General features: G+C 38.5%; 1 protein-coding gene across 4 annotated transcripts in view; it reads right to left on the bottom strand.

Moving 5' to 3' along the window:
• Positions 1-24250, bottom strand: part of Alpha-man-iib (alpha-Mannosidase class II b) — a 129707-nt gene that overhangs the window by 75368 nt on the left and 30089 nt on the right. The window contains exon 1 of one of the 4 annotated variants that reach the window (XM_083089109.1): positions 1747-2570. The exons of 2 other annotated variants lie outside the window; for them this stretch is intronic. The gene's annotated coding sequence lies outside the window, so the exon portion shown is untranslated. Of the gene's footprint in view, positions 1-1746; positions 2571-24250 lie in introns of those variants that run through there. One more of the 4 variants, XM_083089110.1, reaches the window with a different exon arrangement.

The following is a 24250-nucleotide window of genomic DNA, read 5'->3' as shown; positions in this document are numbered from 1 at the left end:
GAAACTATCGGGAGGACAAATTGCGAGGGCAGTTTTAAAATCTATCGACGAAATGATATGCGTCAGTTGGCTAAAAAAATCCTCGATCGAATGTGCATTTCTCGAAGAACTCTTTTCCCCAAAGTAAAAACAGAAGAATGACATCGCGGAAGCCCCTAAAGATGCTCCTCAAGAAACGGGCGCTGGCTCTCCCTTCCTCCTTCCCTCCCTCTCTCTCTTTCCCAGGAAAACTTTGCAAATTGCAAGGGATGTAAAATCAATTTTTCAAATAGGCAACCGACTACTCTGTACTCGAAACTCGCGCTCGATGAGAGAAACGATTTCTTTCGCCCATCTCCCTTTCTTTCTCTCTCGATCTTTTCCGTGGCTCGCTTCTCGTCGCGTGCTGCATTTCGCGTGTTCGGACGCGCTTTAAATTGGGCGCCTTTTAAAACGTGAGAATTATTCAACGCTCCGCCGCTCCGCGTTACGCCTCTGCCGTTTGTTATTTCGCCTCTCTCTCTCTTTCTTTCTCTCTCACGTGTTACGTGACTCGAGTTACGAGCGCATGCCGAGAAAAATGTCGCGCCGTCGACAGTACGTTATGATTATCCATAAGGTATTAACTCGTTTCGTTACTCGATCTTCTATATGTTTAGTCGGACGTGTATTTTTATATTTTATACTCTTGCATAAAATATATTATTGTCTACACAACGTTTTACATTTCATTTCTTGTTAAAACGGTAAAAATAATTTTTTTCGTAAAAGCATTTATCAATTCAGATCATTGGTGCACATTTTAATTCCGCGATTATAATTTCACGCGAGGTTTCCAAATAGTCCCGCTTTTGGTTTTGAATTTTACTTACTAAATATGCGCACGTATATGTGTACACATCCGACGTAAATATGTAATTAAAATCGAATGATTAGCATTGAATGTGCGGCGCGATTTAAACAAAATTATCGTATTTTGTACGAGGGTGCCTCCACGGCTTGGCAATCAGCGGCGAACATTCGTTGCAAATTAATGGTAATCCGAACAGCTGCAAAACACATTGCTGCGGTAGAAATTTAAGCTGTTATATTTACGTTTTGTAACGATTCAGTTGTACATTTTCCAAAGAACTTGTACCTTGCGTGGATAAAATAAATTCGAAAAATGCATGTAAAAGTAAAAAATGCCATATTTAAAAAAAGAGAAAAAGAGGGAAAAATAGAGAGAATTATTCTGCGGAAACTATGAAAATAAAAATCGCGTAAAATTATTGTGGACTTCGTTGTAGCTTTTTCTCAATGTTGATTCATAAAATACATTCATTGTTATATTAATATTCTTTGCATGCGCAAAATGTTTGATCAATCTTTCAAAGTGTAGGTACATCAATTCTCGACGAGTTGTATTACTCTATTATAAAATACTATACATTATAGAATCTGTTACTCTTTTTCTCCCCTTCTCATCAAATATACATTACAAGCATATGTAATAATCGTAAATTATTTTTAGAAAACTATCAACTAATCCATATATATACAAGTTGTAAGAAAAAGGCTAATGAAAAATTCTTTCTTCTCTCCCGAGAAGAAAGCGATGCGCAAAGTTTCATAAACGAAAGCCTTGATAGGCAATGATAAAATTAATATTTTATAAATTTGTGTATATTATAATGTACACATTTATTAATGCATTATCTAAAATCTTGTAATTTTGTATTTTATTTATTAATTAAATTTGCACCTTTATACGACTGCGAATGATACCTTGTACCTTAATGTCGATTATGCTCCAATTCTCTGTTTCGGCGCGACCACGAAAAAGAAATCACGAGATGCTGAATTCACAGCTTCAACGAAATAGTTTTGACAGGTTGCCGGCTCTATTCGTTCCGTGTATGAGCCGAGTAATATACGAGCAAACTTTTTCACTGCCTCAGACGCAACATCGTTTTTAGTAGGAAACCGAGTCACTTTCTTCAAACACATTTCTGGGTACCGTATACATCACGAGCGTTGGCCTCGCGAATTTTCTACGCGAAGATATCCGTGAAACGTGCGCTGATTCGCTCCAAGAGATATCGTGTCATTAAGAAATGGAAAAAAATTCCTTTTAATTTCAAAACTGTCCCGCACGTTACTCGACACAAAAACAAAGTCCGAGAGTCATTCGGTGTCTCTCTCACCGTGTGTTTTCGCTCGCTTTCCTCAACAATGATGCATGTCCATTATGACACGCGACAAAACGAACGTGAATCATAAATAAAGAATGGAATCTCGCGCAAATTGTCAACGTTACTCTGACGAAATAAACAATCGAGCTAAAGTAGCTTGGAAAAAAATGGAGATGCGCTCGAAGGGATTTCGATGAGATTCCAATTATCTGTAATATTTCGCTACTCCAAGCTCGCCTATCTCTTATGCACCGAAAGACTCGACACCGGGAGACTCGACTTGCGCCGGCGCGCGCAAATACACGACGGGAGGAATCTCTGTCAAAAAGCGTCGTCCCGACGGGCGATTTTCACGGCGCGACCGCAACGATTCGTAACCATCGCGTCCGCGGCCTCGTCCAACCGCAACCAAGAACCACGCCGTACTAAACTCGCGGCACGGGCGGCGGAATGGTTTTGACACGCCGCCGGCTATATCCGCTTTTCCGCCGAGACGCGACAGTCGCGTGGGGCGCATGTGCCGATATAATCCACGTTTGTGCCGTCCACCCACACACGCAAGCGTGCATGCACACGCGCAAATACAGACAGACAGACAGACACACACACACGCACGTATGCTGCATATACGATCTCGACCGCGAGAGATAGGCGGAGTACGCGACGAGATGGAGAACACGCATTCTGAGAGGGCTCTCCACGTTCGTGGGATGTTTTGACTCTAGAAGAAGAGGAAATGGAAGGAGGGAGGGAAGATGGCCTCGAAGACTGTGACGTATGGTCAGGGCTCGTTTTTGTTACGCATTTCTCTTTAATCTTGCCTTAAATAATATAGGCATAATTAATTTTGTACATCCAACAATCGTGCGATCTTTTAAATTTGTTTAAAAAGATGTATGAGATTTCACAGATTTTGTATTTTGACTTGAAAAGTTTAGCCACACTATATTCCTTTATTATTTAAATAGATATAATATATCAAGGCAATAAAAACTGCTTAAATCGCAAATTTTTAAATGTCGGAATCAAAATTTAATCATTGATTTGAAAATCTTTGGATGAAAATTTTCAATAAGAATGTCAAAAATTACACGAGAAAATATTGTTAAATATGTATTAATAAAACGAGTGATTTTATATTATCATTTGCGTTATTAAAATCAGGTTGATGATTTTCGCTTGACAGTGAATCAACATGTTTATCATTTAGCGGAAACAGCCACGTGTTTAATACGCTGTAGAACTAGAATCGTTCAGAGCACTGCGATTAGCGTGCCTCTATTAATATTTACGTGTAACACCGATTGGATGTACATTGCAGCCATGAAAGCTGCACGCGCACAAGTATAACATGCTGTGTATATTGCAATCATAAATTATTAACATAATAGTCCATGGATAATTCCACGCTCAAGCAGTATTGGAGCTAATACTAGAGCTTGAACAATTTATGTAAGATCCTGTGTGTTTCTTTTTTTCAAAAGCACGAAATATCAATATTTTAATAAGAAAATATGCATTTATAATGTTTGTTAAGTGCCTCAGAGTAGCTCCCATGTGCAACAAAATCATATAAAATTCGTTGTAAAATATCTCTATCCTTAGGAAACTGCACGAATAAAAAACTTTTTATTTATTAATTTGAATCTATCGATTAACAATAGCGAATTAGTTTTTCAGAAAATTTGTTTATTAATGATGGATGAGTAATTTATCGAGGCAAGATAATTTTTCACGATAAACAATACAATGTCTATTAATTTTAAATATCCGACGCGCCCGTCCTTTTTGCGCAAAGACTCCATGATCGAGCTCGTTGTTTCAGCGCGAAAGCTCAGGAACTTTTCAATCTCGTGGAACAGGAGAGCATGGAGGGCACACTGCCGTTGGCACGGGATTGGCACAGGTTCGAACTTGATCGAACGGCAATTACGTTGATTGAAAGGCCAACACGAGTGTCGCTTGCGTACCCGGAGAACCAACGACCCCCCCGGTCTCCAGTTGTTCGCAAACACATTCTCGTTCCCCCTTTGTCGGCTCGACGAAGAGAGAAATCGAGGCGAAAACACATTTCTCAAAACATCCACGAACAATATCTCGAAATCTTGTTATTTCCTCGATCAATACAATCAAAAGTCGTCGCGCGCGTTTTGGACTCCTCATTTTAAAAAGATTAACATCGAATAAAAAAGGAATAAAAAAATTTTTAATTATCAACATAATATTTTTTTATAACAGATAAATCTTATTAAAAAAATTATGCATGAGTAAATGCACCTGTTTGAAGCAATTTAAATTTTAAAAAATTTTTAATTTTCAATCTTACTAAAAAATAATTTAATAAAATTTTTGATAATTTATTAAAATATTATTAGATTATCACATCGATATCAAAATGCAACGTGGAATCATTAATCTGATCATATTAATATTCGTCGATAAGTTTTGCTCTCCATAATGTTCGAACGATTGAAATTCGTGGGAAGAAATACGCTGGAATAAGAAGGGGATGCTGCCGTGCTTTCGCTACTCCGGAAATTGCATTTCCGGGTAATTGGATGGCGGATGTTTATGCGCGGAATTACATCGCTACGGAATCTGTCGTTTCAAGGTGTTATTACTTAATTCGCATCGGTATTGTTTTCGATATCTTCCGATCGCGCTATCGCCACAAATTATCGGTTAATCTTGCAAAAATAAATTATCGTCTTAAAATATCGTAAGGGACAAATCTGCATAAAACCTTCTAGAATAATTGAAAGTTCTCTCGGATTAAAGGATAACCAAAGAAAAATAGTGCGAGTTCAAAAGCGAAAAAGTGACAATTACAGAGTAAGCTTAATTTAAAGTTAATCCAAATTTCCATTAAAATTTCATTAAGATTACTAAACAAAAGCAGAATTTTAGTATTTAAGCGTAAGACTATAAATACTGAAAAAATTCTGTTTTTATTTAATAATCTTAAATTTCAATAAAAATTTGAGTTAAGATTTAATTGAAATAAATTTCTTACTAAAATGTTTTCGCTATGAAGAAACGGATTTTAAATTTGTCCGTGAACACTCTGTATAAAAGCCAGGAAATTTTTATCGCCTTAAAATCTTTATTTTCATTTAAACGGCACGTATTAATACAGTATAATAAATATTTCATCACGGTAATCAATTTAATCAATCAAAATTATTCACGGCATTTTTTTTATTGTTGGTTGAATATAAATGCGTGTAAAATTGATGCGACACAGTAGCCTAATTTTGGACGAATTTATATACTTTGCGCGAGAAAGGTCAAGTTCTCACGATAATATCCAAGAGCACGTTCGAGAGTAACGAATGGAAAGATATGTCATATAGCTTTAATTGATGGCAAATTCAGTGTTCCGGATCAGCTGTTATCTCGCAAAGAGATAGACGACGAGTCTCGCGTTCACAAGAACGATCAATTCATCGAGACTCATCGATTTCAATATCGAAGTATAAAAGTACTTCATTCGATCGTTTGAGAGAAATTTCCGTTATCAAATTTTTCTCTTATGTGCTATAAAGTTGAGAAAAATGTTTTCGAAAACTTCTTTTACAAAAAATTCCATGTTTCGTTATAAATTACCAAAAGAAATAATCGGAACTTTATAATCTTTATCTATATATGCTGCAGGGAGAATTATTAATTAATTTATATATATTAATTAAGTTAATTCATGTATAAATTATAATTTTAAAATTAAGAGAACAAGAATTTTAAATTCTATATTTTTACTGTATTATGTTTAAGATGCGATAATTTAAATCTTGAAATTGTTCACAGTTGCGAATCTTCCAGACTTTCTGGCCTTTGTATCTCACCCTCGAACCTTTGCTCGTATCCCACCCTTTGTCGGAAAGGGGTCTAATTCGGTTTTCGACGGAAAGCGAGGGGGCGGCCGGATATATAATTCGTTTGAAGTTTCAGCGCTATTTGCGTCGAAAATTTTTTTTATGCCCATCCCCATGGCCTTTCGAGGCGTCGCATCGCTTACGACAGGACTAATATCCGGTATCTGACGCAAAAATCCCTCGCTCCTCGTCTGTCTTTCATTCTGAATGAAACGAAAAATCGGCTTTGCCAGGCCAACTTTGACGACAAACCAATGCACGAATAAGCGTGCTTTTCACGAAGGATATTTCAACGTTAAAATATATACGAAAGCATTGTATGGTATTTAAAAAAAAATAATATTATTTACCTAATTATAAATTAAATTCACAAACGTATATTTTTCTGCCATTTCTACTTCCCATTTTTTACGCATAGATAATAAGATTTTACTTCATTATATTTTTAATCAAGTAGGACTCTGATGTTTTTAATGAAATATTTTATAAAATATTTTAATTCGACGGTTGTACGATAGGGAGTATTTAATAGCATAAACTGTAATGCAACTGCAATAGTCGATCTGCTAATAATAGTCTTGTAATAGCCGTTGCGATGGAGTGTTTCGCTACCATTCGCCAGGCGAGGCAGTTTGCGAACAAAATTAACGCTCGATTTCCGCGATCGCTGTAAGCACGAACCTGCGCACGCGGCGACCCTTTGGATAATCCCGATACGTATATAGGTGAACCACCTATCAAACTTGCGCTCGCGTAGTTACTCTCTCCCGCGGCTGCGACTCGATGTTCGTAAGCGAGTAAAGTTTGGGAATAGACATTTTCGAAAAGTGGCGCGCGAGTTGGTTTACGACTTGTGATAAGATTTCGCTCGCGGATTTTGAAATCTGAAGGAAAAAAGCCCGGAGAAAAGTCCGGCTTCGAAAAACGTAAGGCTACGTTAAGCAACTACGCTAATGGAGAGAGGATGAGCGTGGAAAATTGTTGTTCTTCCCTGGAAAAGTCGCGGGGCATTTTTGGCAACGCGCAAAGGCAAAGAGCTAATTTATATAAAAAAAAAAAAAGAAAAATATATATATATATATATATGAAGAGGAAAGAAAAGAAAAGGAATTCTCTCTCCCCGGAGAGAGAAAGAGCTTCTGCAAGGATTCTGCAGAGATGCGGAGGCTACTGCATAATTCCGGCGTACGGCAGAAGCAGAACTATGTTCATGAGAAAAACACGAGAGTAACCGTGGAAAGCAGCTATTCCCTCTCCTTTTCTCTCCTCCCTCTTTCAGAGCCGAGAGCTCTTTCTCCCTTTCTCTCGAGAACCCCCGACAGAATAACTTTAAAACGGCCGATATAATCGGATTAGTAGAGATGCGCAGCGAGCTGGCGCTGTTACTTTAGCTTAAAGTCGACGTTACATCGAACAAAAATTTGCCCCTCGTGCTGAAATAAAAAGCAGCGAGTGCCGTGCGTGCGTGCGCTACGTTCTCATGCAAGTTCTCGGAATTTCCTATTTTATGATAATGTAATTCGCGCGCGTCTCTCGTTCGCAGATCCCACTAACGATGCATCATTAATAAAACATTAAATTATCAATGTACGACTCGAGAATATTTTCTCGATATTTTAAACGCAATTTTTCAGTTATTTATTCTTCTACAAGCAATGTCGAACAGATCGTTTGCTTTATGCAACAAGCTGCTACGACATCCAACGACGAAGAATAAAACGCGAACCAAGTGTCCCTTCGCTTTGATAGAATGACAGATGCTATCGTTACTGTAATCAGGCGTCATTATCAGTCGAGCTTTCTAGATGATTCGCGCACTGGAGAAGGAAAGAAAGGAAGAGGGAGAGAGAGGAAAAATTCATGGGTGGCGATACAATTCGTAAGTATGCAGGAAGTCCTTGTTATCTTCGTTACACCGCGATTACGGCATTCTATGCCCATCCTCCCTCAGAGTTCTTAATGTTTCTCTCCGCTGCATCGCATCGCGAATGACAAGGGTTGATTTATATCACGGAAGGATTTATTGCGCGTGAATGTTTGTATACGTTTGTATGTTTCTGGTAAACCCATGTAATGTGATATTAATTCAATGCTTCGGAGAATTTGCGCGAATGATTTTTTTTTCTATTGGAAAAATTCTATGCCTCGATATTGAAATATTTTGCTGAATAAATTTTTTGCTGAAATAAAATGCACTTGAAATTACGCGAGAGATAAACTGAAATTAATCTGAAATTTAATTCGCCACGTTTCATCTTAATTTTCAATATTGCGTTATATAATAAGGTAAAAAGAGATCGTTTTTAACAGTTTCTTACTCTATCGTTCCACAGATTTTCTAAGATATTCCACATAAGAGATCGCAATGTTCTTTCGTATGACATTAGTATTTTTGTTTCATTTCGTTGGTTTTAAATATGGAATACGCTACGTTTCTCGTTCTTCATGATATGATTGCGAAACGCCCGAGGAAAAGCAAAACCAGATATTTTCTCACGTTCAGGAGAAGATCGATACGATCCGATTGTCTAAAATTTTTATTGTATGTTTGCAAAAGAAATTGGAGAACGCCAAGTTAAAATCGCAATGATGAATCTCTCTTATGTCTTGCGGCAAAAAGATAAAAGTTGGCAGCTGATGTACAAAATGCTCCGGATTCAGATAAGGAGTCTCTTTCTAGTCACGGATTCTGCATCAAATTAAAAGCAGCATTCTTTCCTCACGAAAACTTTGTACGAGGCCATTGCAAGTTTTTAATTTTCACCATTAAATACCTTGACAGTTTAAGCCTTAAACTAAACTAAACTTTTCAAGATAAAGTTGAAATTAACTGGACTATCAAGCTCTTATCAATTGACTGACTGGACAAAATTCCTTAATGTTTCAGATTGAATAATCGCGCAAGTATATCGATGATATAGATCTCCATTCAAGTAGCCGACGTTTTTTTCAATTTGTTCTTTATCGTTTACTCTATTGAAAAAATATGTAATACTTTTATATATATAATTAAAACTAAACGTGACGCGACTTGAAGACATGAAATCATCAACGAGAAGACGAGGTTTAAATGAAATATTAGACAAACATCGACAATCATTATCAATCGCGGTTCGCATCCTGCGCAATAATATTTTCACCTATGACTTATATACCGGGTCATTTTTTCAGTCTCTGTCTGGTTTTCTCAGGCGTCCATTAACATTTCGATTATCTACTGCAGTTTTTATTTTATTGTCTTTTCAGCCACCGCGTATACATAAAGTCCTAAGGATGAGTTTATTTCTTTCAATCTTTTTTCCTTTCTCTCTTTCTCTCTCTCTCTCTTCCAATCTCCATGCATTGGAACGCTTTCCCTGGTTCGAATAAAGGATCGAGCGTAAATAAAGAGTAGAAATAAAGCTATAATGCACGTGTAAATTTTTCGCTTTGCATCGATTCGCCATTCGGCGAGGCATGCGGCGATCGGGAACAATAGTTGTCGATTCCGATAATTCACTACGGGCTCATTGACTCGACATAGTCGACATTTTATCTCGGCTCTCTTCGTTAGTTCCTTTCATGCAAAATAATTTCAGAGCAATGTCGTTTATCCAATTCATCGGTTTACGTAAAGCTTGTTCCGCGAACAACAGACCATACATTATTAATATTGGATATCGACGCATAGTGCCAACTATCTCGACGTTCTAAAAAAAACCTGGGATAATTTTTAGAGTTTATATCAGATTTAATATTTCTATAAAACGTTTCACAAAAATACTATAATATCGATCCATATCCGTCGCGTTGTAATTTCTTGCTCCAAAGGTAATTTATCCGTCACGAGAGAGATAACAATTAAATCTAAGCGACATGAGTCTTTACAAAATATGGAAGCCGACTGTTACAGGTGCGATACTAAAATTCGCGTTTTTTGCCGGGCGGATTTAGTGCATTGGGAGCGAAAAAAAAGGAGGAAAGAGAGAGAAGAAACGCACGCGAAGGGTCGAGAGATGACGACGAGTGGGGCTCGGATAATGTGCGCGGAATGAATGTATATTTTTTCGCGAGATTACTGTCGTTTTTCAGCAGCTACCCGAACAATTCTTGCGCGCGCGCGCGCGCGCCGACAAATGGCATCCCTGATTGTCCATTGGGGCTAAAACTGCGCGTTTTGTCTCCGTTACATATGCGCGTGCACCCGCGTGCATCGAAAACGCAGTTTCGCCGGAAAAGCGGTCGTCGTGAAAATTATTTCCCCGCCGTGCTATTAATTGCTGCCGTATGTCTGGAAAATTCATGCGGCAAGAGAAAGAAGCGGCGAAAAAAATGAGCCTCGAGCGAATCTAAAAAAGAAAAAAAAAGCGTATACGTCGAGCGTAAAAAGTTAATGCATGGCGATTATAACAATGGATGAGATTGAAATATTTCCAGGTTAAATATGGGCGTAATATAAGAGCGGCATATCGAGATAATTATCATATTTCAGACAAAATTATATCAAATAGTATGACCGTGTTATTTTAACTTACGACAATATCGGTTATAAATAATTTTTAATTATACACCGAGTATAATCGCGTATGGTATATATTACATAATTAAAATTTATTATACTGTAATTGTGTCAAGAATTTATAACAAGTATTGAAGGATAACATTAATGGCGAGAATAATGTAAAAGACAGTATTATATAATAAAATAACACACGCACAATTTTATTGCGAGGCAATAAAGCTCGCGAATGCGCGAGCGATTTGGATCATCTTGAAAAAAAAAAAATTCAACGACCAGTTACACGTACCGCATCGTCGTAAAGGAAGTCGACATGAATAAAAAAAAGAGATGGAAAAAGAAAAAAAGAGATGCGTAAAAAGTTGAAACTATTATGACAATCGTAAAGAGAGATACAGAAAACTAAGACGGATCACATGGTGACGAGTCGAACGCATAAAGTGCGGAGCAAAGTGTATCGTTACCGCTAGCAAAAAAGCACTTTAACCATTCTTTATGCGTACTCGTAACTGCTTTTCTCACTTTAAAATAATCGTCTGAGTGCCGACAACTTTTGGTGAACTTTTGATTCGTGATCATCAAGTATCTCGTCGCCTTTCGCCATCGTCGTCTATTCGAAAATCAGAAAAGGTAGAGGTCCTGACAGTAAAAAAAAAGCGACACAGATAGACGGATTTTTGAGACACCAGAAATACATTTCTTTTTTTTTCAGAAAAATATATACACACATGACAGTTTATATAAGCCTAGCTGACGTTATAACACAAAATGGTTGAAGGTAAAATTTAAATTAGAATTATAATACAAGCGTGAAATTCTTTTTCTCTCTTTTATATAATTGTGAGAGAATTATGTGTATTGTCTATTATATTCTTTAAATGACACTTTTTTCAACTGTTGAATTTTTATGATATCAATTAGAGAGATTAAAGAAAAATTTTTCCCATTTATAGTAAATAAAAGAGTTGGTAAAATAAAAATTATAAACTTAATAAACGTAAGGTACAATAATTTTACGTATAAATAGCTGGAATTATTATAAAGAATAATTTATAGTAATGATTCATTTAAAAAAACTGAGAAATGTGTAATAAACAAAAAATTAAATATTGTATATAAATGTAATAAACGGTATATATTTAATTGTTTATTTTCCTAATATTCAATACAACAAAACAAAGACAATTGGCATTTAAAGAAATCAAATTGAGAATCAAGAAAGAAAAAATATTTGTATAAACAATCTAAACCTCAAAAGTTGTCTTAAATTTAATTTCATGATTCAAATAAAATGAGTCAATATACACACGGTAATGTAAAGGTGTGTAACTTGCATTGAAATTCAGCTTCTGCCGGCAAGTCAAAGATAACACACACAATGTATCCGCCGGCGATAATGGATTATCGACAAGATTACATTATAATATGCCGCATTCTCCTTCTCTCTTTCTCCTATGCACTTTCACTGTCTATATCGTATCGTACCTACAACATCGGCGCGTCGCCCGAAGGAGGTTCGTGAGAAAACTGCACTCGGGTCGAAAGGCCATCGAGGCCAGACAACCTACCTACGAATCCGGCCAACTAACACAAAGTAGGCCACCCATGAATTCAGACTATGATTGGCTCGCATGCCATGCACACGCGCGTTCTCGCCCTACCTTTATTTCTCTCGTATATGCGCGATGACGCACGAGGGGCGATGGAGATACACACGATCGCGGTGTATGTTGCACAACGAGTGGATATTTCAGCATCAGCTGAGTATCAGCTCGTCGGCGAAAGAAGAAGCCGCACGCGACGCGAATGTTTGCGACAGAGAGAGAGCCAACATTTCAAATAAACCCCGCCGCTGCTTCGTATGACGCGCGAATAGGTCGAAAAGACGGAACGTAAACAAACTGGATACACAAAGTGCTCCGAGATTGGCGCTAAATATTTCCCATCCCTTTCATTAGAACGCTGCGAGATGTTTATACAAATATTTTACGCATTCCAAAAAGTGCATACTTTTCTCTCTCTCTCTCTCTTCCATTTGAGTTGTAAATTCTCTCGCGAGTTATTTCAATCGGAAATTTTAGTAGAATATTTCGATAGAAATAGAGCCGAAAAACATCCGAATTATATAATTCTAGTTTACTTTTATTTGAAATGCATGTTTGTCGCAAGTGTGACATTTTCATATGCAGTACTCAAATGTTTACAGCGAAACGCACATGGCGCTACGTTATTCAGCTCCGAAAGAGTTAAAACTCCGTCACGTGTGTACTACGAATGCCAAGTGTGCAGGAACCAGTTACCGAGTGCGTGGGTTACATAATCGCAATCTCTGTCTAAACGGAGAACAAACTAGTCAACTGCTCCGTCATTCATGTCTCGCGAGTGCGATATATATTACACATGACGGCAATGAACGAAATGTCACACAACTAGATATTTGTGTTCTTTTCTCGTCGACTGAAATAATTACTTGGCTAAAAATTTTCAGACTTTTATGTATTATCGATAACGCGATAAGACTTTTAATAAGCGATAAAAGATAAGAAAATATATAACAAAAATTAAGATTATTTAAATCAAATAAATGTGCAATGCACCAAACATATTTAAAATAAAAATGACATTTTCTTGTTTCTTTGGCGAGATACGAAACAATTCACGTATGAAATTATGATCGTATTAAGCATGTCAGATATATATGAGGCATGTATTCATATTCATACGCAATTCGTGACTCGGTTGAAGGTCTGTTAAGTATTCAAACTGCTGTATATTCAAGTAAGATCGCTTGGCGAATAAACTTGGAGCAGGGAAAGCGGAAATCCGAGTTCGCGAGCCGTCTAGGAAAATCGCGAAACTCGGTAGTTTCGACGCGGAGAATCGACTGTCAAGAGAGTTTGTTAAAATCTCAATGGAAATCGGGAGAAATAGGCGATATTCGGCGCGAAAACATCGCACCGGGATGAGAAAAGTTGGCGATATTTTCCAATGAATTTTCGCGATGCGAGTAAACAGGAACACGTTAGAGAGAGAGAAAAAATTGGCCGCGGGGATGGTCAAAGTTTCTCAGAGGGCAAAACTACAAGACATAATTATAAATTTATCCCGCTTACGCGCAGAGTGAAATTTCGAGCTGAAAATTTTGAATCCAAAGGTTGAAATTAAAATTAATTATTTTTCGCCTATAACTTCTTTGGGGGGTAAGAAGGGTATTATAAGAATCTCGAATTGAGATTATAAATTTTACTTGGGGTTTAACCAAGACAAAAATCCGTGCCCTGTGCACAAATATTAGTTTCACAGAAAAATTAATTTTCTGTGAAACTGTCGCGCGATCACCCGCGTTTGGCTCTTATACGCCTTTGATATCTTAATATTTACGAATTAGAGCCTTACTATCTTCTTAATTATTTGAAATTAAGTTTGCTTAAAAATTCTTCGATTAAAACTTGGAATTAAAACTGACGACGCGGCGATAAAGACGCAACGCGTAGGCGCGCGGTTTCTTCCCTGAATAATAACTCGCGCGTTTAACTACCGGAATCAGTATGTAGAGCGGAGCTTCGCGAGTTGACTCGGTGACTCGGATATGCAGGAAACGCGACGTTCCACATACATTGTGTGTGTATCATTTACACAGTCATTCGCGTCGCCCGAGAAACGCTCGTGCGCTCGCGCGAGCACGGGCGGAACGTTAATCCAGTGGAACCGGAGACGTAAATGGCGTCGGCTCGCGGTCGTGTTTCCACGTTATTTCGGTCGTTACCGCCGGCGAGTGGTGTAACGTCACCGACGACTGTTTGCGCGATGCTACCCCAAATTCAGGGCTCGAGAAGCCGCGAAATTCGCCAAGGAATTGAGTTGACTCGACTGAACTTTGTCGAGTGCGCCGCGCCAACTCCCGAATTAATAACGGTAACGAGTTGAATTAGGGTAAAGTTAATATTACATCCGGAGGAAGACGAGTCGAGATCGATGAGGGTGCGCTTCGCGAATCGATAGTTTCGACGCGCGCACACTTGATTCCTTCAAGGACTAGCGTCCTTGAAGAACTTGCCGAAGAACTCTGGAACTCTGCGTGAACTTTGAGAATGTTCCGCTATATCCGAGAAGCATTACGGCCAAAGTACGAAAAGCGAGAGGATGACAAATGCAGATTGACGCGAGTGAGGAGGTTCATCGTCTCTTTCGAGCGAAATTTTTCGCAATTTCGAGAGATCTCTTTATTTTTCTTCTACAGATCTCTCTTTATTTTTTTTCTACAGATCTGGCGCTGATACCAACAATGTGGTTCGAGATATAAATTCCGTATTAAATATTTCACAAAAACATTATTTATAAAAAATGTGTATTATTGCAGAGATAATTGAAAAATTGTGTGTGTGATATTTTATTCGCATACTTGTCTCTCATTGTTGCAATGATTTGAAATATATGCGACAATGAGAATTTGTCACCGGATAATTTTCTCTATAATCCTTTTTACAAAGGGCGATTCGATTTTTACAAATATCGTATAAATGCGATATCAAATTTTACTCGTACTTTACTCGTATTTTTGCGCGGAGAAAACTCGAGGCCACGGTATAATCGTCTTACACGCTTACGTGATTTCGACGGGCGTTCCTAGTTTTGAAGCGAACGAAAAACAGAGAAAAGAAACGAAAAGAAACGAAACGCTCGAAAAGGCGGCAAAAATTAGTCGCGAACAAAGCCCGCGAGTATCTTTCCCCGAGCTCACCTGAACCTTCTAGTCTGGCGCAGATGCGAGGTACGCCGCTGTTCTTTTTACGTAGCATTTTTTATCTAACACATCTCTGCGCATATCGCCCCGTGTCTGGTGCACAAGTTAATTCTCAAACTGCTTTGCGATGCCCGGGCCCTTTGACGCATTTTGATTCTTGACGCTGAAATATCGCGGCGCAAAAAGGGACAGATGGAACAACAGTTCTATCGTTCGGACGACAAAGTTAATGTATCGCTGCACATGTACGTTCGCGTTTCCCCGGCAAAATATTTATGACATTCATTTTCGAGAAAGGAGTGCAGTCGCACACGCGTATATGTGTGTGTGTGCGTGTGTTGGCGCGCGCGTATAATTGAAAATACGCTGTTACAAATTCCCTTTAAACCAAATACCGAGCTCTCGATCGCGTTTGCTATTTTTTTTTATTTCCAGCAACGTTGTTGTCGTCGAGCGTGATAAACGCTTCTACATCGCATTTGCGAACAAACAGCTAAAATTAATTATTCGAAGGCATAGGGAATTATAAATAATCTGATTTATCCTCGTATCATTATACGCGTTTGATCGTGCTATTGATTTCGCGTCAATATTCCGTTCCTAGGTCGTTTTTGTGACTGTAGCGTGTATTATATTGTTTGACTTGCTTTCAAAATTAATTTCACTTTATTCGATCGAAAATTATATAATCACCAGAGACGTAAATACATAGATATAAATATTTATCTTACTCGTTTTACATATTTCTCATTTTATTCATACGTATATTACTTAAAATGGAATTATTTTTATTTATCTATCTATCTCTTTTATTTCATATAATTACATGTTTCATCGAAAAAGTCAAATAATAATGAGGGAGGAAAATTTGGCAGAACCGCAGAGAACAAAGCCCTTCGTCATCGAAACTCGGGTCGGGGACCCAAGATGAGTAGTTTACAAGCCGAGCATCTGGCTACCAATCACCGCGGCCATTTGGCAACACGTGCATCCGGACAAGATCGCGTTAACCAGTACATGTCCCGAGGTTCCCACAAAGGGCCACCGGATGGCTTAACGTACAGTCGGAAGACTGTCTGGTCCCCCCCTCTCGAATAACGGCGGGTGCCGTACGAGAAATCACGGCGGGGGACAGGATAAAGCCAAAGAGCGCCGCAATTGCAGCGGAAGAAGGAGAGGGGGGGGGGGATAGTAGTTAAGACCTGAGATTTATTTGGCAATTTGGCGCGAGTTCCCGAAAAGGCTTCTTCGCGGGAAACTTGGCGAATTCTTTCGGGCCACTTCTCAAGCGAAAGAACGGCCCTGCTGGACTGTCGCGACATTTCGTCCACTTTCGTTCTACCTTTACGTCGCGAGGGAAGAATCGGCGAACCACTACTGACAAAAGCTTAATCCGAGACATTTCTAAACGTTATCTCTCTCTTTCTCTCTCTAGAAGCGCGCAAGTACAAAGAATATAAGTACGACAAAACTATCCGGAAAAAGTTGTTACGGAGAATTCTTGGAGCTAAAGGGGTTAAAGATCGTGTACGACAGGCGCGTTTTATCTCCCTTGCTGTCGTATTGCTTCTCACAAAAGCGGAATACGACGTCCCGATGCACATCCGGCCGATGCGATCCTTTCTCTCTTTCTTTCTTTCTTGTGACAAAAGATTATTAAATGTCACGGGATTTTCCTACGGATAGGAAAACTCGAGCAAACGAGTGAAACACTCGCGGATCTTGTATATCACGACTGAAATGGGGTTGATCTAAACGGCAGAGAGAGAAGGAGAGAGAAAGAGAGAGAAACGATCGTAAAATCGCGTCGGTTTAGGAATAGAAGGAACCTCTCTCGTGCAAATATGCATATTTTACGGTGACCTTTAATTTCGCGTGAATCTTTTATATTTGCCATGTTAATTTTAAAGGGCAAAGCGCAACTCTCGGAGCAATCTCATCACTATACATAATTAATAATGAAAAACTTTGCAATAAGTATAAGTTTAATTACAATTTCATCCGCAAAACATCATCTTTTACGTTCAAAAGAGTTAAACGAATCTTAGAATTACGTTAATAAAAAATATAATTTTTCACAGAGCAAACAAGATTCTTCATGAAAAGACACGAATAAGGGGAAAAAAATTTGCGGACGGGGGCGAACAATTTTTCAAAAATGAATCAAATTCCATGAACGAACGATATGTCGACCAAATATTCGTGCAAAATTCGCAAGAATCGCTTGGCCAGCAATTTGCAGTCGAAGAAACAGACTTGAAGAAACGGTAGATCATAGTATCCCGGGATACTTGGAGCGATGCCACGTATTATCGAAGATCGAGAGATCGGACCGACCGAAATGAGCAGAGCGAAGACTTGGTCGATCGGGGTCTTCAGTCGATTCACCGGTCATAAATCGTCGGGCAAAAAAATTCGCTGAGACGAACGACGTCGGAAAACGCCGACCGTGAAAAGGGCGATCGCGCGCGAGAAATAATAATCTGACAATATAGAATCGTTATTAAAGTTGTAACGATTTCTTCCGGATTTATGGTCTAGAAGACATAAATATTAGATATTAGAAAAATCATATTTTTCCTGGAATATGTAGCAAGAATTAAAAATCTCCAAATAAATCAAATGTAAATTTAATTTATAAGCAACAAATTGTATTTTAACCGCCGATTAAAAAAAATGTAAATATAATTGTTAATTTTAAATGAAGATTTTATTGATCCGGAGAATGTGCAAGATCCTGTACGTTATTATCAAAGTGATTGCACATTTTTTTATGATAATATTAATGGTCACGACTTTTCTTTCGCGATGCATACAATACCCTCGTCCTCGCGTGAAACCAACGGCAAGGGAAACGCAACCGGATCGATAACCAATATCTAGAGAAACTAGATCCCTTCTCGTACAGAAAACTACTTTTCGCAGAGACACCTTCTCGTTGCCTTATCCGCGCACGTACGATATTATATGCGTGTGTTATGGGCCGCGCGATGGATATACTCGCGTCTCGCCATCATAATCCGATGCACGCCGTCTCGCGTAGGCGTTCCATTTTCGCAACTTTACATACACAATACGCACATTTCGATACTCGTGGTTTCGAGGCGTATCACGAGAGAGAGAGAGAGAGAGAGAGACGATTTTTAATATGTAAATTATCCGCGAAACTTGCGGCCAAAATTGTACCGCACGTCCATAAACAGTAATTTTATATTATTATAGTAATAATAGGATAACGGTTTTTTATCAGCGAGAGATACTTTATTAGAGTTGTGCGCTAGGGACGGTATCGAAATCAGTATCAATAAGGAAGGAGAGGTATATTCGTATTATTGAATATGAGTATTTATGCGAAAATATGCATAAACTGACAATATGTAGTTACAATTTTTCGCAGCTTTGAACCTTTGAAACGAATCGGCATCACTCACTTATACTTCGCAAAGAGATCAATCGCTATAAATTAAAGACGCGAAGAGAAAGAAACAAAAAGCGTCTGTTTCGCGATAATCGCGAGAGATCGGAGGTACGAAAAGAGAGTACGCTTTAAGGTCGTATTTTATGACGAAGGCGTTATAAGAGAGCAGGGATAACCGGTGGAGAAAGAGAGAAAGAGAAGAGATGAAAAAGAGAAAACGGGCTGGGCCGGAAAGGCCGAACTAGCAAAAAGGGATCGCGATGTAATTATACGGGTGCGATGATACGAAGGTCTGCTCGAAAAAGCAAAAGTAATCGGTCGAATCGATAGAGGCGGACATGGAAACTCTCTCTCTCTCTCTCTTTCTTTTTCTTTCTCTCTTTTCGCATCCACGCAACCTATCGTTCTCTTCGCGGTTCCCTTTTGTTCACTCTCTTCCTCTTTTCTCGCACCGTAAACTCCCATATAACGTGCTATATTCCGAATGCAACTCCATGCACTAACCGACGTACCCAGAAAATTCTGGTCATACGCGCTTTGAATAGCTTCATATTTCCCTCCGGTAACGAAATCCTTTAATACCGGTAACGAGCGACTGTCGATAAGCTTTCTCTGATTTTTTTGATGAAACGCGTGAGTTCGCACATAGACGCGAGACGATTGAATGATGTTACTTAATCCCTTTACTCTCAATTAGCAAACGGATTTAGATTGTAATAAAAGTATCGAAGAGCGCGATACCTGGTGCTATCAAACTTTCCCTCCAAAATAGATGATAAAAATAGACGATATTAATAAATTGACTATGATTACTGGCAAAACAATCATAATTCCTCGATTGTAATAGTATAAAAATTGATGCATAAATATCGGTATTGAATGTATTTCGTGCGCGACAATTGACATTGTTTCATATTTATATTGTTTTATACATATTTATATCCGCTAAAAAAATTCGCTTTGAATGCATGAAAATATTTCGTAAAATGGGAAAAAAATAATTCATTACGTCGAATAAAAAGTTTCTTTTCCGACAAAAACTACCCGTTTCAATTTTCAATTTATCGTTAGTACAATTACGCGCGCTAACAAAACATTATTTTTTTTTTAGATATTATATGTGTGGATATGTAAAATATAAGAGAATTTCGAGAGGAGAAAACTCGTGGCGATAATTGAGCCATCAATTTCCCAGATTTCGCCCAAGGGGCAGTCCTCCTCTATTGTTCGCTCGTTCTCTCTCTCTCTCTCTCTCTCTCTCTCTCTCTCTCTAACTGTGATTAACGAAATCACGATGCCGTTCATTAGGAAGATCCGGCGAAACTATTTCTCTGAGGTTTCGTACCAAGCAGCGGCTGCGCCGTGCATTTCATCGTGATACAGTTTCAGGCGGACAATGCACACATAGCTCTATGCTCTCCGATTTTACGACGAGGCTCCAAAGGGACTGCTTAAGTCCCGTCATTAAGCTCGTAAACACGCTTCTAATGCTACGACACAAAGACGACATAAACGTACAACGGAAGCTCGAGCTGAAAGCAAGCTGACGATAGAGCCCAGGAAACTGTATCCCACACATGTGTCCCTACACTATATCGCTGTCTTTTTATTTAGAGCCCGAGGAATAGAGAATTTTGCCACTAAGAAACTTGCTCGTAAGGGATGACACAGTTTTATTTCTTATATTCAAGACAAAGAAAATTATATATATTTTTTAATACATATTTTTGAAAAACTGTTGCATACATGTTATATGTTTGATTTAAATTTTTCATTAATTTAAAATTATATTTGGCAAATTTCAATTTTTTCCCCGAGTTATTATTTAACATAATTATTTTAATCATCAACGCGAAATTTACCCTTAATAAGCGCTTCTAGTTTCTATAAGATTGTAGGAGAGACGGTCGCATGCGTCGGCGAGAAATTGTGGTCGTTAGAGACGGTCGTCGAGTCCGTTAACAATGCAACAACAATCGTTAACTCGAAATACATGTCGGAAAGTAGGTTAACTGGTGGTGGATACTACAGATCGCGTACACGGAACGCGGGGGCGACATCCCCGGCATTCGCGGATTTCGAGATAACCAAGCGCTACGCAAAATCTAAACGTTTCTAATTGCGACAACGATTGTTTCTCCTTGTTTCTCCGCGAGAGCACATCCTTTGACAAGAAAACCGTTTTACGCGCAGTTGATAAGGACCCATTCCGTCGTAATATCCCGCCGATAAAAATGGTAAACAACGTCATAGAATCCTCTCTATTTTTCATCTAACGCAATCGCGATTTTTCGAGAGTGCAAATTTAACAATCATTTTATTATTGCGCTTTTGCCGACACAAATTGTTACGATGAATCGCGAGATACGACCTCGCGATTATATCTCGCATTAACGGATCCATTAAAGGGAGAAGAGAAGGGGGAGAAGGAGACAGGGGAGAGGGAGAGAGAGAGAGATTCGATATTAAAATTATCTCCCGGTAAAATTACACGACGGCCAAATGACTCAGAGCCGCCAAATTATCCCGCGGCGCAATTACCACTATCTCTCTCTCTCTCTCTCTCTCTTTCTCCTTCTCGATTAGGTCTGTTAGAATTCCGCCAAGTTCGAGCTAGGGCTCCGTTAGAGAGAAATGGGTTACAACAAAGTTACTCTCAATTAAATCTGGCACGATTTTCACTACGAGAACTAAATTGAATCCCATGTTTGAACATTAGTCGTCTTATACGCGCTCTTAATTAACGCTTCTAGTCGATGTAACTTTAAGTCCTAATGATGGGGTGCATTATTAAGTTTAAGCTATGATTACTCTGGTTATACGATTCCAAGAAACATCAAGAATGAAAAGTTCTTGGAAAAGGATTTCTTTGAAACACAACACCTATTATATGAATATTAACGCGTATATGCGTGTGTGCTTGCTCGCATTAATTTCATATGCATTTTACCTTGCTTTTTCTCGCTAAAAATGAATCTTACTTACGACGTGACGTATCGCTTCCGTGATGAAAAAAAAAAATAAAAACACATACACGTTTTTTGCATTACTCAAAAGTCACCGTGCAGTATCGCGAAGATCCTCGTCGGTGTTCACCTCGAAATGCCTAGCTTTCGTGGCGTGACTCGTGGCTGTAAATCAGTATCCGCGCCCTTCCCACATAGCGTAACCGCCATCGTAATCCCCCTTCGTCCCGGAACGTTATAAATGCCGTCGTACTTCATATGCACCGTGCGGTGCGCAATAAACGTGACGTCGACCGACGGCGGCATCAACGGCAAGCAGAATCTTTGATCCCGAGTTCAACGATCAAAGAGCGAATTTCCCATGCGAGGCCCAAAGGCCATTTTCATTGCGTCGCCCCGTGATCCGGTTCCTTGATAAAAATACAATGGAATCTCTCGCAATTATTTTTTCTCCAGATTAAGGGAAAATTATTAGGCTCGAGAATTACAAGATGCTAAACAAATAAAGTAAGAGACAGACGCGTGGCGAAAAGATAATTTTTCTTCTATTGAAAATGGAAAAAAGGCAAGAAATTCCAAATCTAAATATACACGACTTTACGAAAAATTCTTTGATAAAAAAGTATTTGGCATAAAAAGTGAAATTATAAATTAATAATTAGGAATTTGGCTGAAATAAATAAATAAAAATTAAATCAAAATTATAAGAGCCACAGCGTTTTTGTAATTTTTAGATTTGAAATAAACAACAATCAATAAGAAGCAAGTGTTGTTTCTTCCCCTGCGCCCCGCTCTTATGCCAATTTTGATTTGATGAAATTATAAAATAAATTTACGAAATAATCCACCGCGATAGCACTCGCACGTATAATTACCAGCATCGATTTTTCTCATCCCTTCGTCACGCTGAATTATGTTGCGCGTTCGTGACACGCGATAAAGCGAGGTTTCACGAGCGGGTTTCGCACCAACGTTGCGTCACGAAAGTTTCGGACCGTTTAATGCATTCTTGAATATGACGTCTTGCCCGGAAAGCGGATTCGTGCGCTGCCTCATCGTCGATTACATTTTTCTCCTTTCCACCCGCGGCCCGCGCTACGCTTCGCTGTAATTTCTCCGTGCATCGCTTTATTTATGACCCGGACCCGGACTCTACGACCTCGCCGCATGCGGAACAAAAGAAAGAACGAGAGAGAATCGTCCCTGTTCTACGGCAATAAAGATGTTACGTTTCCTCCGCCTAATAAATACTTATTTACATCCCGTTACATTTTTCATTCTACCGCCTCCTCGAGCAGCGCATAGCTTTCTATACTTAACGATTGCATCGTGCGAGGAATTAAAATTGTAGCTTCTGCACCACCAATCATTAGTATTCGACCAAATATGCGACGTGGAATCAGGGAGAAATTAAAACGTAATTCCTTAGTTTTTTACCAAATTTATGTTACATTGATATTTTGACCGAATAATTAAATAAAGGACGGGAATTTTATATTAAATAATCCTCATAAATACTTATACATTCGAATAAAAAGACGGTCTCGTAAATCGAGTTTCTTCCGTGCCAATTACTAAATTATTTCAAACCACCGTCCGGGCTTCAAAAATGACAGCTTTTTCCGCTAATTTGTGACTCGCAAACTACTACCGGAACATTCTACGTGCTCGCTTTTAGATGCGTAATCTCATCGTCGTCTCTCAGATGCTCGCGCTTTCTACAACGTTTGCAGAGAGGAAAAAAAGAGAAATACTCAAACTTTGACCTTAACTAAGGTAACTTCATCCGGCGATTAAACCGTTGTCAGAGGGTAAAGCTCGCGTTAAGTATTAAAGCTCCTTTAAAATTATGATTCCTTCCTACGCTATCCTCTCTTTGCAAATAGCTCAACGAAACTCTCGTAATATAACCTCGCTTAAATTTCCATCCTCTATAGAAATTTCATTTTGACGAGCGCGAAACAAGGGCGAAGTGCGCAAGTACACTGTATTATCCGCGACTACGAGATGCATTTCAATAAGGATTATATATCTACCTAGCCTCGCTAGGCGTTATATTGAAAATGTCTTTCTTATTTATATATATTTCATATGTATAAAAAACTTATCAATGGTTTATATTACGATGATGATCATGATGTGATTAAATCTAATAGAAAAATTTTATACATTTTTTATATATTCTGTATATATTATATGAAATATTTAATTTAAATATTTAATTTAAATATAAATTTATATTTAATTTAAATATAAATTTAATATAATAATATTGCACGCATCTTTCCTATATATACTTGTTTATTAATTAAAAAATAAACATTATGGAAGAAAAGATGTGGAATTATTAACGAATAAAAACCATCAGCCCGTAGAGGCGCCGTACGATGATAATGCGGCTTTTACACGATCCATCTTGTATTATCGAGTATCGAATGATGTGTCAATATATCGATCGATATTATCGTGTTTCGTAACGCAAGGATTGTTCGCGTCATTCGAATAGGAAGAGCGGATTTGTGTCTCTGTGGCGAATGAGGTGGACGAAATCATGATCGACACGCCGACATTGTCATCGCGTGGGCGAGAAAAAAAAAAG

Source organism: Camponotus vicinus, unplaced genomic scaffold (genome assembly GCF_025532165.1).
Source record: "Camponotus vicinus isolate PSW18456_S1 unplaced genomic scaffold, iyCamVici1.0 SCAF_14, whole genome shotgun sequence".
NCBI classification, from domain to species: Eukaryota; Metazoa; Arthropoda; class Insecta; order Hymenoptera; family Formicidae; genus Camponotus; species Camponotus vicinus.
Note: the sequence above shows the minus strand (reverse complement) of the source record. Positions and strands in the feature narration are given on the sequence as shown.